This window comes from Triticum urartu, chromosome 6A (assembly GCF_056163025.1).
Source record: "Triticum urartu cultivar PI428250 chromosome 6A, HENAU_Tu73, whole genome shotgun sequence".
Classification (NCBI taxonomy): Eukaryota; Viridiplantae; Streptophyta; class Magnoliopsida; order Poales; family Poaceae; genus Triticum; species Triticum urartu.
The window spans coordinates 164,919,862-164,935,873 of NC_141878.1; the positions used below are offsets into that span (position 1 = coordinate 164,919,862).

General features: G+C 44.8%; 1 pseudogene; it reads left to right on the forward strand.

Annotated features, from left to right (window-relative positions):
- Positions 1 to 354: 354 nt before the first annotated feature.
- LOC147964595 (uncharacterized) lies at positions 355 to 1,732 on the forward strand (annotated as a pseudogene).
- Positions 1,733 to 16,012: the final 14,280 nt, after the last annotated feature.

Below are 16,012 nucleotides of genomic sequence, written 5' to 3' on the forward strand. Positions count from 1 at the left end.
TACTACATATGGAGCAAAACAAACTATGTCTATGTATATCCATATGTAGTCTATATTGAAACCTGTCAAAATACTTATATTTAGGAACGGAGGGAGCATTTGAAAGTATAAACAAAAGTGAAGAAAAGAAATAAAAAAATAAAAAATGGAGAATAGAGAATTTTTTATAAAACAAACGAGGAAGTGGCCTCCTGCGCCCCTGGGCCGGCCCAGTATGCGCTCGCTTCACTGTAGCTTCGTTGAGCCATATATATATGCAAGCTGAGTAGAACAGGTTAGGTTTACCGACTGCGCCGCCGCCGCCGCCCCCCACCCCCACAACCCCCCAACCCCCAGTTGAATCCTCCGGACGCCATGGCCGCCGTCCCCTCCTCCTCCTCGTCGTCGACTCGCCCGAGTCTGCCTCAACTCCCCGATGGAGAGGCGACGAGCCTCCAAACTGGGTTCTCCTCGACATCCTGGGCTACATCGTTGAATGCCCCAACGCAACCTTCGCCGAGAGCTCCACCAGCAGCGGCCATCGCATCCAAGTATCCTTCTACACCGCCCGCCCGCCTAACGTCTCCCACTTCTGTGTCCACTGCCCAGGTGTTAAACCATCAGAATATCTTATGGCTCCCAAGGTCATCAGCGCAGAGGCCAATCTCATCCTCTTCTGCCTTTCTGTGACCCCCTACGCCTGCTTCAATCCGCGTTACCGCGACTACTTCCTCTACAGGGCGCACCCACGGAACCCATCACTGGACCTTCTTCCGCATCCGTACCCCAACTCCTTCGGTGACCAGGAGGTCGCCCTTCTGAGCTTCGACGGCGACGGCGACGATTACGCCGTCGCTGCTCTCACAAGCAGGTGCGACACCGTGGCTCTCGAGGAGGATGACACACTCAACAAGACGGAGTTCGGTCTCCATCTGTACCGCTCCTCCAAAGCTCAGGAGGGGTGGACCTCCAAGGTGCTGTCGACATTCTGTGCCCTGTGGATCGAGGCCTGTATCATGAGACCACGAAGGTGATCGTCCTAGGGCGTGGCAGCCTAGCCATGGTAGGTTGGGTTGACCTCTAGCGTGGCATCCTCGTCTGCAATGTGCTCCAGGAGAATCCCGTTCTCCATGACATACTGTTGCCGCCACCGGCGAGGGGTAACTGGGCACTCTACCACAAATGCCGCCCGTACATCATTCGGGACGTCACCGTCAGCTTGCTCAAAGATTCCATCAAGTACATTGAGATGGAAGTTTGCCCACCGGTTGTTGACCCTGGCGACCCTCCTGCGTCCTATGCTAACTGGTTTCGTCAAAAGCCTTGTGAATGGCAGTGCAGAACGCCTTGTGTAGGCTAGAGAGCCACCACATGGATCCTATCAATCTCAAATATTACATCTGCAAAGTGGAACATTAACTGCACCTTTGATATTGCTGATGTCACTGTCGACCCAATGCATTCTGAGCTGCTGCCTAAGCTGAGCAGCATCAACGACAATCCCAGTGAAGCATCATTGCAGTGCCTCGTCGTTGGTTTTCCCACCATGAGCATGGATGAGGATGTTGTCTACATGCTGTCTAAGGCCTGCCCCATGGGTTCGATGGAAGTTGTGATTGCTATTGACATGAAGAGGAAGAAGGTGCAAGGAGTTGCGAAGCTTGTTACCGGAAAAGACTTCACTTATACGCGTAACTGCACCAGTGAAGTCTCCAAATATCTTAATGAAGATAAGGTAATTATTCTGTTCTAGACCTGTATGAATGGTCTGCTTATCCTATATGTTGAGTTGGTGAAATGAAACCCTACACTTATGGGTTCTTGACAAACCTGTTTGTGCTACTTGCTTAGCAGTCTGATGCCATCATTTTTCCAACTAAGTGAAATGTTAAGATAGTGGAGTTCATCAGGACTGAAAATCTAGGCACTTGTAAAGGATGCCCAATTTTTAAAGAACTGTGAACCAATAGTGCCTTCTCATATTACTCAATTGGCAATTGCTTAGGATGGTCCAAATGACTTGCTAATCGTGGATAGACATTCAAGGTTGTGTTCCCCTTTTGTTCTTGTTAGATCATAACTCTAGTTGTTAGTGGACTTAATTCTGGTGTGTTTAGCTTGATTACGACGATGGTGTGCAATGAGATGGTAGTTTGAACCGCTGTTCTATTCCAAATCAAGCTGCATGAGGTGTATATATCAGCTGATATAACAATTCTTGGGGCTCCAGGCTGTAGTAAGCAAAAAACAAATACTCCCTCTGCTCCAAATTAGTTGTCACTCAAACGGATGTATCTAGCACTGAAATATGTCTAGATACATCCGTTTCAGCGACAACTAATATGGATCAGAGGTACTCCATCTATACACAATTATACAAAACGTCTTGTGATTGTTTACAATGGGAGTAGTAAATTATGTTCAACTGATTTTGTGTTCCCTTTCATTGTAAAGCAACCGTTTCTAACAGACCAGCAGAGCTGGTGTACAGATGCATTTAGAGAACTTTCAGATTTCTTTAATGGTACTAAATGTGGGGTGTCATAAGAAGGATCTGAACAGCACGTGTCGAATGGTCGTCAAAAAGTCTGCATAATTATTATAGCGGTGAGGATAGGCATTGAAGCACCCCTTGGTGTAACGCTCTCTCTTCGTGGAAAGACAGTATTAGAAAAGAATGAAAACAAGCACCATAGTTGTTGCGTTAGCACATTACAAAGTTTTTTACTTACCAAAGATTAGACTTTGCAATGCTATATGTAATTTTTTTTGCTAATGTTATGTATTTAAAAAAAAACTCACTAAAGCAATCTAATAATAGTCGCAGCACTCATCAATTTCCAGGACTCATCGATTTCCCGGACAAATAAAAAAGAACGCATGTAGGAATACTGTATGATAAAAACATACCTTCAAAAGTATTTGTCCTGTAGTTTCTTTTTCGCTTTGTGGAACCATGATTACTGCCAGTTCTTGTTTTCTGTTCTCTACATCCAATGGACAACATCTGTGTTCATCTTTGATCGAAAAGAAAGTGTATCTTGTAGTTTTTTTTGTCAAATCAATAGTTGTTTTATTTTGTACAGGCACAAGTTAAGCTTGATGAGCAGACATAAAGGTCATATATGCAGGAATTTGATCAGTAGACATCTGAGCAGCTGGTCAAGGTGGGAGGGCTATTGAATGGATGAGAATATCGGAAGTCCCCTTTGCTACTGATTACTTTATTGTGTTCTATCGCTGCTGCACAATCTTGGGTATATGTCTGCTTAATGTAATGAACTCTTGTGGTACTTGTCTATTATAATGAACTCTTAGAGCAACTTCAACGGGCCGACTCAAATAGACGGTGTCTTTGTCCGTTTTTTGTTTGTTTGGTCGGCCGCCTGCCCGTTGTCCGTCCTCTTTTATTTTTGGGTCGGCAGTACGCTCAACGGGCCGACCATTTCATGACCGCGCGCGCTTTAGATCATGCCAGCGGCCATGCCGTCGCCTTGGTTTTGGCGCTCCAGCGCGCGGGAAAGGTTCGCGCGCGCCGCGGCCAGCGCTCGTTATAAGAAGGCGCTCCATCCACACTCTGTCCGTCGCCCACTCGTCTCGCCCCCTCTCACTAGCCTTGCCGCCTCTGCGCCGCCTGGGTGCTTCGGATTTTCGCGGAGTCCGCGAGCGCCGCTCCGGCGGCTTCTCCGACGAGATCTGGTTTCGTGAGAAACGCCTCATCCTCGGCACCTTCGACACCGCAGAGGAGGCGGCCCGCGCGCACGACGTGCCGCCTCCTGAGGCCTCGTCGGGATATGAATTTTCCCGACGTGCCGAGCCAGCGAGCGTACGATCTCGTGCCTCTCTCGTGCCTCGCCATCGCCGAGATGGACGCGGAAGCCATGGTGGTGTGGCGCGATTGCTTCCCGCAGGACATCGTCGACGAGCGCCAGTTCTACAAGCAATGGAGGTTGGAGAGGGACGCAAGGAGGACGGAGCGAGCCCCCTATCGGGAGGACAAGCATTCGCGGAAGCAGGCCGCTCAATTGAAACTGAAGTTACGAGAAATGTCGGGTTGAGACTTCGAAGACGAGCAGCATGCTGACGCCTACATTCAGACGTCGGAGGAGGACATTACCGAGTCGGAGTCGGAAAGCAACGAGTAGTTGGTCTTTTCTTTTATCTGTGTATGCTAGAACTATCTTTCTATCGGAAAAAATAGCCGGCGTTGTTGGCGACGAAATAGGCGGGCGAGGGTGTGCTGTTTGATGTGGAGAGGCCAATCCAATGTGCCACCGAGCCCGGTGAGGAAAGAGGGCGAGCGCGCGCGCATCCGTCTTGTGCCCGCGCCGACGCAAATCCGGTTAAAAAATGGGCCAAAAATGGATCGGCAGGCGAACAAAAGCGGACGCACGTCCGTTTGGTCGGCACGTTGGGCCGACTTTTCTGTCTGCGCCGACCCAAACGGACGACCGCAGACGAAATGGATCGTCCCATTTGAGTTGCTCTTATCATATTTTTTTTCACTGTCGGCTAGAACCTTCGGCTGTTTGGTTGCCATTCTTGAGATTCTATAGGATAGCGTGTGGTGTTGGTTTGTTTGGGGTTTGTTTTTGTGGAGTTTTCAAGAATTTGTTATACATTCTGCATGCGTGTATATTTGTGTGAGTGAGAAAATAATTGTGCAATTGTAGTTTCTAGGTAAAGTTTTTACATTGCCATGGCGTGGGTTGGTCTTAGGGCACTGGGCTCCATGGCTTTGACAGTGCGGGAGAGGTCAGAACGAACACTATAAACAAATTTCATGGGAAAAAAAGCAATAAAGGAAAATGTTTAATATCTTTGAAACTTTTTTCGTACAAACTTGACTTATTGGACTACTCATAAAAAAGTCGACCATAAAAAATTGCCATACAAAAAATCTGAGCATCTCGCTACTTCTAACTAGTAGAATGCTTGTGCGTTGCTGTATAGAATGGACACATTCGGATAATAATTGAAGTCCACTTAACTTTCCTTTGTGTGCTTAAGAAACTCTCACCCTGACCTCCACATCTTCAAACCCCACACCAAGCTCGGAACTTCGCTGCCCACTCCCTTCACGTTCGAGCTCCGATTCGATCTCATCCATGCCGCTGCCATCTTCCCTTTAATCAGCTCCAACCTCATCTACTCTGGTCTCTTACACGACATGCTACTCCATCCATTGGTATGCAATAGTGGTTCGGTCTAGTCGTGTACTCCATCCATTGGTACACAGTGGTGGTTCGGTCTCGAGGGGTAACAATCGAACACAGCCACTAGGCCACAGCTCCTACGATGTTTACTTTGAGGACAAATAACCCTTATTATACAGCCAGCCTGGTATTATTTTATGATAAAATGAATGCAAAATATTAAAAACGTGAATTTCAAGAAAGTTCATAAAATTGGAAAGGTTCGTACAAACTGAAAAAAACGTGAATTGAGAAAACTTCAGGAATTCAAAAAAAGTTCACAAAATTTAGGATAAAGTTCATGAAAATTTGAAAAAAGTTCATCGATTTTAAAAATAGTTCACTGATTTTGAACAAAAAGTTTGCCAATTTAAAAAAATCATCGATTTTGAATAAAAAAGTTCATCAAATTTGAAAAAGTAGTTCACTGATTTTGGAAAAGTTCATCGATTTTGAAAAAAGTTCGTCAACTTAGAAAAAGTTCATCGATTTGAAAAAAGTTCATCGAAATTGAAAAAAAAATCATTGATTTTGAAAAAAATTCATCAAATTTGAAAAAGTTCATAGAATTTCAAAATAGTTCATTGAATTTGAAAAAAAGTTCATTGCAGGGGGAACCTGGTCGTACAAAAAGGAAAAAACAGGGAACAAAAAGGGAAAATGTAAAAGGAAAAAGGGGAAAAGGAGAGAATAAAAGGGAGAAAAGGTTACAACTTATCATTACCTTGTGCGTGGTGGGGTGGTAACAGAAGCATGCAGCGGCAAGGGAGGTCCGAGGTTCGAGTCTCAATGTTGATTTATATCTCCACACGAGACCAGTTGCAGTTGGTCGCCTCCATGCCACCACACGCACATGCTGTATGCGGCCGCTGGTGCCATATCCGTTTTCACATTGCAGGCTCAGCTCTAGCTCCATGCAGCCAAGCACATTGCAGGTTCGAGTCACAATCCGCTCCATCACTTTTTTGCGTTCTAAAAATATAGAAGAAGGAAAACGTCAGCGCTAAATAGGAAACGCCGTCTTGATGGCGTCGCCGCTGCGGTGGTTCCATTCCGGCCACATCGTCGGCCCGTTCAAGATGGGGTGCGTCCATTGGGCTAGCCTGCCCAACAAGATAGTGGTGTGGCTCGACATCGTTGTTGCTTAAAGATGGTTTCTCACAATGAAAGAAGTCCACATAACCCCCTCAGATTTTAGAAATCGGTCACTTAACCCCCTCAACTCTAAAACCGGGCATTTGCCCCCCTGAAGTTTAGAAAACCAAACATAACATCCCCTGATAGCTTTGGAGGTGGTTTTAAGAGTGGTTTTATCCACCAGGCCTGTAACCACATGATTTCTCGTGGAATGACGATCGACACTCATGCCATCGTTTTGGCCGTGCTTCCTTGCCATCAGTATCTACTTTGCCACTAGATGCTGCTACTTGCCCTCACTGGCATCTCAATGTTGATTTATATCTCCACACGAGACCAGTTGCAGTTGGTCGCCTCCATGCCACCACACGCGACCTGTAACCACATGATTTCTCGTGGAATGACGATCGACACTCATGCCATCGTTTCGGCCGTGCTTCCTTGCCATCAGTATCTACTTTGCCACTAGATGCTGCTACTTGCCCTCACTGGCATCTCAATGTTGATTTATATCTCCACACGAGACCAGTTGCAGTTGGTCGCCTCCATGCCACCACACGCACACGCTGTATGCGGCCGCTGGTGCCATATCCGTTTTCACATTGCAGGCTCAGCTCTAGCTCCATGCAGCCAAGCACATTGCAGGTTCGAGTCACAATCCGCTCCATCACTTTTTTGCGTTCTAAAAATATAGAAGAAGGAAAACGTCAGCGCTAAATAGGAAACGCCGTCCTGATGGCGTCGCCGCTGCGGTGGTTCCATTCCGGCCACATCGTCCGCCCGTTCAAGATGGGGTGCGTCCATTGGGCTAGCCTGCCCAACAAGATAATGATGTGGCCCGACGTTGTTGTTGCTCAAAGATCAGTGCGTTTCTCACAATGAAAGAAGTCCACATAACCCTCTCAGATTTTAGAAATCGGTCACTTAACCCCCTCAACTTTAAAACCGGGCATTTGCCCCCCTGAAGTTTAGAAAACCAGACATAACACCCCCTGATAGCTTTGGAGGTGGTTTTGAGAGTGGTTTTATCCACCAGGCCTGTAACCACATGATTTCTCGTGGAATGACGATCGACACTCATGCCATCGTTTCGGCCGTGCTTCTTTGCCATCAGTATCTACTTTGCCACTAGATGCTGCTACTTGCCCTCACTGGCATCTCAACGTTGATTTATATCTCCACATGAGACCAGTTACAGTTGATCACCTCCATGCCACCACATGCACACGCTGTATGCGGCCGCTGGTGCCATATCCGTTTTCACATTGCAGGCTCAGCTCTAGCTCCATGCAGCCAAGCACTCTCCGGCGACATGGGACGACGTCAACGAAGCATGCTGACGGTTTCGCTCAATCCTTGCTACGACTCTGCTATGTGGCTAGCTTTATCTATCCCAATCAATTAACATATGCATGCACAATAGACCCGGCTGATTGATCATGCAGCCGGCCGGAAGGCAACACACACACGCGTACACAAGGTTCTTATCAATCTTTGCTTTGTCCGATTCAGTACTACTCCTAGTAGCAACGTACGTATCACTCAAAATGATCGGATCGCCACAAGCAGTGCCAGTTTCGGACAAGCCTTCGCGTTCTCGCCATGAACAACTCCAACCACTACTCGTCCATGCTGCCAACGATAGAAGAAGCAGCACTGCAGCAGGAGCAGCACCATCAGGCAGTACGAGTCGCGTCGTGAACAGTTAGGCCCTATGTGCACCTTAGCTTTTTCCTTCTGTAGTTCTGTTAACTCGTGCCACATTGCAAAACTGCCTAGTGAAACCGCTTATAACAATGTGTGGGGGTGTTTTGTCTGGTTTTCTAAATATCAGGGGGTTAAATACCCGGTTTTAGAGTTGAGGGGGTTAAGTGGCCGATTTGTGAAATTTAAGGGGGTTATGTGGACTTCTTTCTTCTCACAATATATTATTGAGAAGACGAAGTAGTGGCCCTCTTTCCTCTACATCAGTGTAGCTTTGCTGGCTTATTAGCTCTCGAAATAGGCTTTCGCCCCTTTTTATATATAAAGCATCAAACTGAACAGTACACAACCGAACGATACAAAGTGATGAGATGACTCTCTTACAAAGCGGATCGAAAGATACACAGATAAACTAGAGCTAGCCTAACACCTCGCCTAGGATCAACCGAGGACACCAAAACTCCACGACAACGCCCCCAAGAAGGTGACGGCGCGATGCGTTGCCGCTGCCAAGTCTGAGATCATACAAGAGTTTTCACCCGGAGCCCTGGCACATGAACAAGACCCACAGTTACGCCTTCAAGAAGGAAATGACACCCATGGGCGCCGCCATCGCTGGCGCCAAGCGCGAAGCTTTCGCTCCGGAACTCGCCACTACCACCAGGAGGCGCCCTTGCCGAACCGACAGCGAGTCAGGCCAGCCCCACCAAATCCGGGCATGCCCACAGCCTGCCAGAGCCATCCACCCCTACCCCCATGCCGCCCACACGACCAAGAGGAATAGGCATCACCGTCACCACCAGGCCTGCCGAAAGCCCACCATGGATCTGTTGGGAAACGTTGCATGGAAAACAAAAAAATTTCTATGCACACGCAAGGTCTATACATAAAGATGCATAGCTACAAGAAGGGGAGAGCATCTACATACCATTCTAGATCGCTGTTGGGGAACGTAGTATTTCAAAAAAATTGCTATGATCACGCAAGATCTATCTAGGAGAAGCATAGAAACGAGCGGGGAGAGTGTGTCCACGTACCCTCGTAGACCGAAAGTGAAAGCGTTTAGTAACGCGGTTGATGTAGTTGAACGTCTTCGCGATCCAACCGGTCCAAGTACCGAACGTACGGCACCTCCGTGATCAGCACACTCTTCAGCTCGGTGACTTCCCTCAAACTCTTGATCCAGTTGAGGCCGAGGGAGAGTTCCGTTAGCACAACGGCGTGGTGACGGTGATGATGAAGTTACCGGCGCAGGGCTTTGCCTAAGCACTACGACGATATGACCGAGGTGTGTAACTGTGGAGGGGGCACCACACACGGCTAAGAGAAACTTTGGTGTGCCCCCTCCCACGTATATAAGGGGGGAGGAGAGGAGGCCGGCCATAGGTGTGGCGTGCCAGGGGGGGAGTCCTACTTGGGCTCCCGGTCCAAGTAGGATTCACCCCCCTTTCCTATTCCCACAAGGAGAAGGGGAAAAAGAGGAGGAGGAGAGAAGGAAAGGGGGGCCGCCCCCCAACCCTAGTCAATTTGGTTTGGGCTTGGGGGGGGGGGGTGCGCGCCTCCACCTGGCTGCTGCCTCCTCTCTTCCACTAGGGCCCATGAAGGCCCATTAACCCCTCGGGGGGTTTCGGTAACCTCTCGGTACTTCGAAAAATACCCGAAACACTTCGGAACCATTCTGGTTTCCGAATATAACCTTCCAATATATCGATCTTTATGTCTTGACCATTTCGAGACTCCTCTTCATGTCCGTGATCTCATCCGGGACTCCGAACAAACTTTGGTACATCAAATCACATAACTCATAATACAAATCGTCATCAAATGTTAAGCGTGCAGACCCTACGGGTTCGAGAACTATGTAGACATGACCGAGACACATCTCCGGTCAATAACCAATAGCAGAACCTGGATGCTCATATTGGCTCCTACATATTCTACGAAGATCTTTACCGGTCAAACTGCATAACAGCATACGTTATTCCCTTTGTCATCGGCATGTTACTTGCCTGAGATTCGATCGTTGGTATCATCATACCTAGTTCAATGTCGTTACCGGCAAGTCTCTTTACTCGTTCCGTAATGCATCATCCCATAACTAACTCATTAATCACACTGCTTGCAAGGCTTATAGTGATGATCATTACCGAGAGGGCCCAGAGATACCTCTCCGATACACGGAGTGACAAATCCTAATCTCGATCTATGCCAACTCAGCAACCACCATCGAAGACACCTGTAGAGCATCTTTATAATCACCCAGTTACGTTGTGACGTTTTATAGCACACAAGGTGTTCCTCCGGTACTCGGGAGTTGCATAATCTCATAGTCAGAGGAACATGTATAAGTCATGATGAAAGCATTAGCAATAAAACTAAACGATCATAGTGCTAAGCTAACAGATGGGTCTTGTCCATCACATCATTCTCTAATGATGTGATCCCGTTCTTCAAATGACAACACATGTCTATGGTTAAGAAACTTAACCATCTTTGATTAACGAGCTAGTCAAGTAGAGGCATACTAGGGACACTCTGTTTGTCTATGTATTCACACATGTACTAAGTTTCCAGTTAATACAATTCTAGCATGAATAATAAACATTTATCATGCTATAAGGAAATATAAATTAAAAATTTATTATTGCCTCTAGGGCATATTTCCTTCAGTCTCCCACTTGCACTAGAGTCAATAATCTAGTTCACATCGCCATGTGATTTAACACCAATAGTTCACATCTTTATGTGATTAGTTCACATCTCCATGTGACTAATACCCAAAGTGTTTACTAGAGTCAATAATCTAGTTCACATCACTATGTGATTAACACCCAAAGAGTTATCATGTTTTGCTTTGTGAGAGAAGTTTAGTCAACGGGTCTGCCACATTTAGAGCGGTATGTATTTTGCAAATTTCTATGTCTACAATGCTATGTACAGAGCTACTCTAGCTAATTGCTCCCACTTTTAATATGTATCCAGTTTGAGACTTAGAGTCATCTAGATTAGTGTCAAAGTTTGCATCGACGCAACTCTTTACAACAAACTCTTTATCACCTCCATAACCGAGAAATATCTCCTTAGTCTTCTAAGGATAATTTTGACTGCTGGCCAGTGATCCACTCCTGGATCAATATCGTACCCCTTGTCAAATTCATGGCAAGATACACAATAGGTTTGGTACACATCATAACATACTTTATAGAACCTATGGCTGAGGCATAGGGAATGACTTTCATTCTCTTTCTATTTTCTACCATGGTCGCGTTTTGAGTCTTACTCAACTTTATACCTTGCAATACATGCAAGAACTCCTTATTTGACTGTTCCATTTTGAACTACTTCAAAATCTTGTCAAGGTATGTACTCCTTGAAAAAACTTATCAAGCATATTGATCTATCTATAGATCTTGATGCTCAATATGTAAGCAGCTTCACCGAGGTCTTTCTTTGAAAAACTCCCTTCAAACACTTCTTTATGCTTTCCAGAAAATTCTATATCATTTCCGATCAACAATATGTCATTCACATATACTTATCAGAAAGGCTGTAGTGCTCCCACTCACTTTCTTGTAAATACAAGCTTTTCCAAAAGTCTGTATAAAACTATATGCTTTGATCAACTCATCAAAGCGTATATTCCAACTCCGAGATGCTTGCACCAGTCCATAGATGGATCATTGGAGCTTGGACACTTTGTTAGCATCTTTAGGATTGACAAAACCTTCTGGTTGCATCATATACAACTCTTCTTTAATAAATCCATTAAGGAATGCAGTTTTGACATCCATTTGCCAGATTTCATAAAATGCGGCAATTGCTAACATGATTCAGACAGACTTAAGCATCGATACGAGTGAGAAGATCTCATCGTATTCAACACCTTAAACTTGTCAAAAACATTTTGCGACAATTCGAGATTTTTAGACAGTAACACTACCATCAGCGCCCCTCTTCCTCTTGAAGATCCATTTATTCTCTATGGCTTGCCGATCATCGGGCAAGTCCACCAAAGTCCATACTTTGTTCTCATACATGGACCCCATCTCAGATTTCATGGCCTCAAGCCATTTCGTAGAATCTGGGCTCATCATCGCTTCCTCATAGTTCGTAGGTTCGTCATGGTCTTAGTAACATGACTTCCAGAACAGGGTTACCGTACCACTTTGGTGCGGAACGTGCTCTGGTTGACCTACGAGGTTCGGTAGTAAGTTGATCTGAAGTTTCATGAGAATTATCATTAGCTTCCTCTCTTGTTGGTGTATGCATCACGGGAACGGTTTTCTGTGATGATCTACTTTCCAATTCGAGAGAAGGTACAACTACCTCATCAAGTTCTACTTTCCTCCCACTCACTTCTTTCGAGAGAAACTCCTTCTCTAGAAAGGATCCACTCTTAGCAACAAATATCTTGCTTTCAGATCTGTGATAGAAGGTGTACCCAACAGTTTCTTTTGGGTATCGTATGAAGACGCACTTCTCCGATTTAGGTTCGAGCTTATCGGTTTGAAACCTTTTCACTTAAGCATCACAACCCCAAACTTTTAAGAAACGATAGCTTAGGTTTCTTGCCAAACCATAGTTCATATGGTGTCGTCTCAACGGATTTAGATGGTGCCCTATTTAACGTGAATGCAGCTGTCTCTAATGCATAACCCCAAAACGATAGTGGTAAATCAGTAAGAGACATCATAGATCGCACTATATCTAATAAAGTACGGTTACGATGTTCGGACACACCATTATGCTGTGGTGTTCCAGGTGGCGTGAGTTGTGAAACTATTCCATATTGTTTTAAATGAAGGCCAAACTCGTAACTCAAATATTCGCCTCTGCGATCAGATTGTAGAAAATTTATTTTCTTGTTACGATGATTCTCCACTTCACTCTGAAATTCTTTGAACTTTGCAAATGTTTCAGACTAGTGTTCCATTAAGTAGATATACTTATATCTGCTCAAATCATCTGTGAAGGTCAGAAAATAACGATACCCGCCGTGAGCCACAACACTCATTGGACCGCACACATCGGTATGTATTATTTGCAATAAGTCATTGGCTCGCTCCATTGTTCCGGAGAACGGAGTCTTAGTCATCTTGCCCATGAGGCATGGTTCGCAAGCATCAAGTGATTCATAATCAAGTGATTCCAAAAGCCCATCAGCGTGGTGCTTCTTCATGCGCTTTACACCAATATGACCTAAACGGCAGTGCCACAAATATGTTGCACTATAATTATCAACTTTGCATCTTTTGGCATCAATATTATGAATATGTGTATCACTACTATTGAGATTCAATAAACCATTCACCTTGGGTGTATGACCACAGAAGGTTTTATTCATGTAAACATAATAACAATTATTCTTTGACTTAAATGAATAACCGTATTGCAGTCCAATCATATTATGCTCAACGCAAACACTAAATAACATTTATTTTAGGTTCGACACTAATCCCGAAGGTAAAGGGAGTGTGCGATGGTGATCTTATCAACCTTGGAATCACTTCCAACACACATTGTCACCTCACCCTCAACTAGTCTCTGTTCATTTTGTAACTCCCGTTTCAAGTTACTAATCATAGCAACTGAACCAGTATCAAATACCTAGGGGCTACTATGAACACTAGTAAAGTACACATCAATAACATGTACATCATATATACTTTTGTTCACTTTGCCATCCTTCTTATCCGCCAAGTATTTGGGGCAGTTTTGCTTCCAGTGACCATTTTCTTTGCAGTAGAAGCACTCAGTTTCAGGCTTGGGTCTAGCTTTGGGCTTCTTCATGGGAGTGGCAACTTGCTTGCCATTCTTCTTGAAGTTCCCTTTCTTTCCCTTGCCCTTTTACTTGAAACAAGTGGTCTTGTCAACCATCAAGACTTGATTTTTTTCTTGATTTCTACCTTTGCTGATTTCAGCATCGCGAAGAGCTCAGGAATCATTTTCGCCATCCCTTGCAAATTATAGTTCATCACGAAGTTCTAGTAACTTGGTGATAGTGACTACAGAACTCTGTCAATTACTATCTTATCTGGAAGATTAACTCCCACTTGATTCAAGCGATTGTAGTACCCAGACATTCTAAGCACATGCTCACTGCCTGAGCTATTTTCTTCTATCTTGTAGGCAAAGTACTTGTCAGAGGTCTCATACCTCTTAACGCGGGCATGAGTCTGAAATATCATTTTCAGCTGTTGGAACATCTCATATGTTCCTTGGCGTTCAAACCATTTTTCAAGTCCCGGTTCTAAGCTGTAAAGCATGGTGCACTAAACTATCAAGTAGTCATCATACTGAGCTTGTCAAACATTCATAATGTCTATATCTGCTCCTGCAATAGTTCTGTCACCTAGCGGTGCATCAAGGACATAATTCTTCTGTGCAGCAATGAGGATAATCCTCAGGTCACGGACCTAGTCCGCATCATTGCTACTATCAACTTTCAACTTAGTTTTCTCTAGGAACATATCATAAATAAAACGGGGAAGCTATACGCGAGCAATTGATCTACAACATAGATATGCAAATACTATCAGGACTAAGTTCATGATAAATTTAATTTCAATTAATCATATTACTTAAGAATTCCCACTTAGATAGACTTCCCTCTAGTCATCTAAATGACCACGTGATCCAAATCAACTAAACCATGTCCGATCATCACGTGAGATGGAGTAGCTTTCAATGGTGAACATCACTATGTTGATCATATCTACTATATGATTCACGTTCGACCTTTCGGTCTCAGTGTTCCGAGGCCATATCTGCATATGCTAGCCTCGTCAAGTTTAATCCGAGTATTCTGCATGTGTAAAACTAGCTTGCACCCATTGTATGTGAACGTAGAGCTTATCACACCCGATCATCACGTGGTGTCTCAGCACGAAGAACTGTCGCAATGCTGCATACTTAGGGAGAACAATTATAGCTTGAAATTTTAGTAAGGGATCATCTCCTAATTCTACCGTCATACTAAGCAAAATAAGATGCATAAAAGATAAACATCACATGCAATCAAAATATGTGACATGATATGGCCATCATCATCTTGTGCCTTTGATCTCCATCTGCAAAGTACCGTCATGATCTCTATCGTTATTGGCATGACACCATGATCTCCATCATCTTGATCTTTATCAACGTGTCGTCACATGGTCGTCTCGTCAACTATTGCTTTTGCAACTATTGCTATCGCATAGTGATAAAGTAAAGCAATTATATGGCGCTTGCATCTTATGCAATAAAGAGACAACCATAAGGCTCCTGCCAGTTGCCGATAACTTTAACAAAACATGATCATCTCATACAACAATTTATATCTCATCACATCTTGACCATATCACATGCTCTGCAAAAACAAGTTAGACGTCCTCTACTTTGTTGTTGCAAGTTTTACGTGGCTGCTACGAGCTTCTAGCAAGAATATTCTTACCTACGCATCAAAACCACAACGATTTTTCTTCAAGTGTGCTATTTTAACCATCAACAAGGACCAGGCATAGTCAAACTCGATTCAACTGAAGTTGGAGGAACAGACACCCGCCAGCCACCTGTGTGCAAAGCACGTCGGTAGAACCAGTCTCATGAACGTGGTCATGTAATGTTGGTCCGGGCCGCTTCATCCAACAATACTGCCGAATCAAAGTAAGACGTTTCTGGTAAGCACTATGACAATTATCGCCCACAACTCATTGTGTTCTACTCGTGCATATAACATCTACGCATAGACCTGGCTCAGATGCCACTGTTGGGGAACGTAGTATTTCAAAAAAATTCCTATGATCACGCAAGATCTATCTAGGAGAAACATAGCAACGAGCAGGGAGAGTGTGTCCACGTACCCTCATAGACCAAAAGCGGAAGCGTTTAGTAACGCGGTTCATGTAGTTGAACGTCTTTGCGATCCAACCGATCCAAGTACCGAACGTACGGCACCTCCGCGATCAGCACACGTTCAACTTGGTGACATCCCTCGAACTCTTGATCCAGTTGAG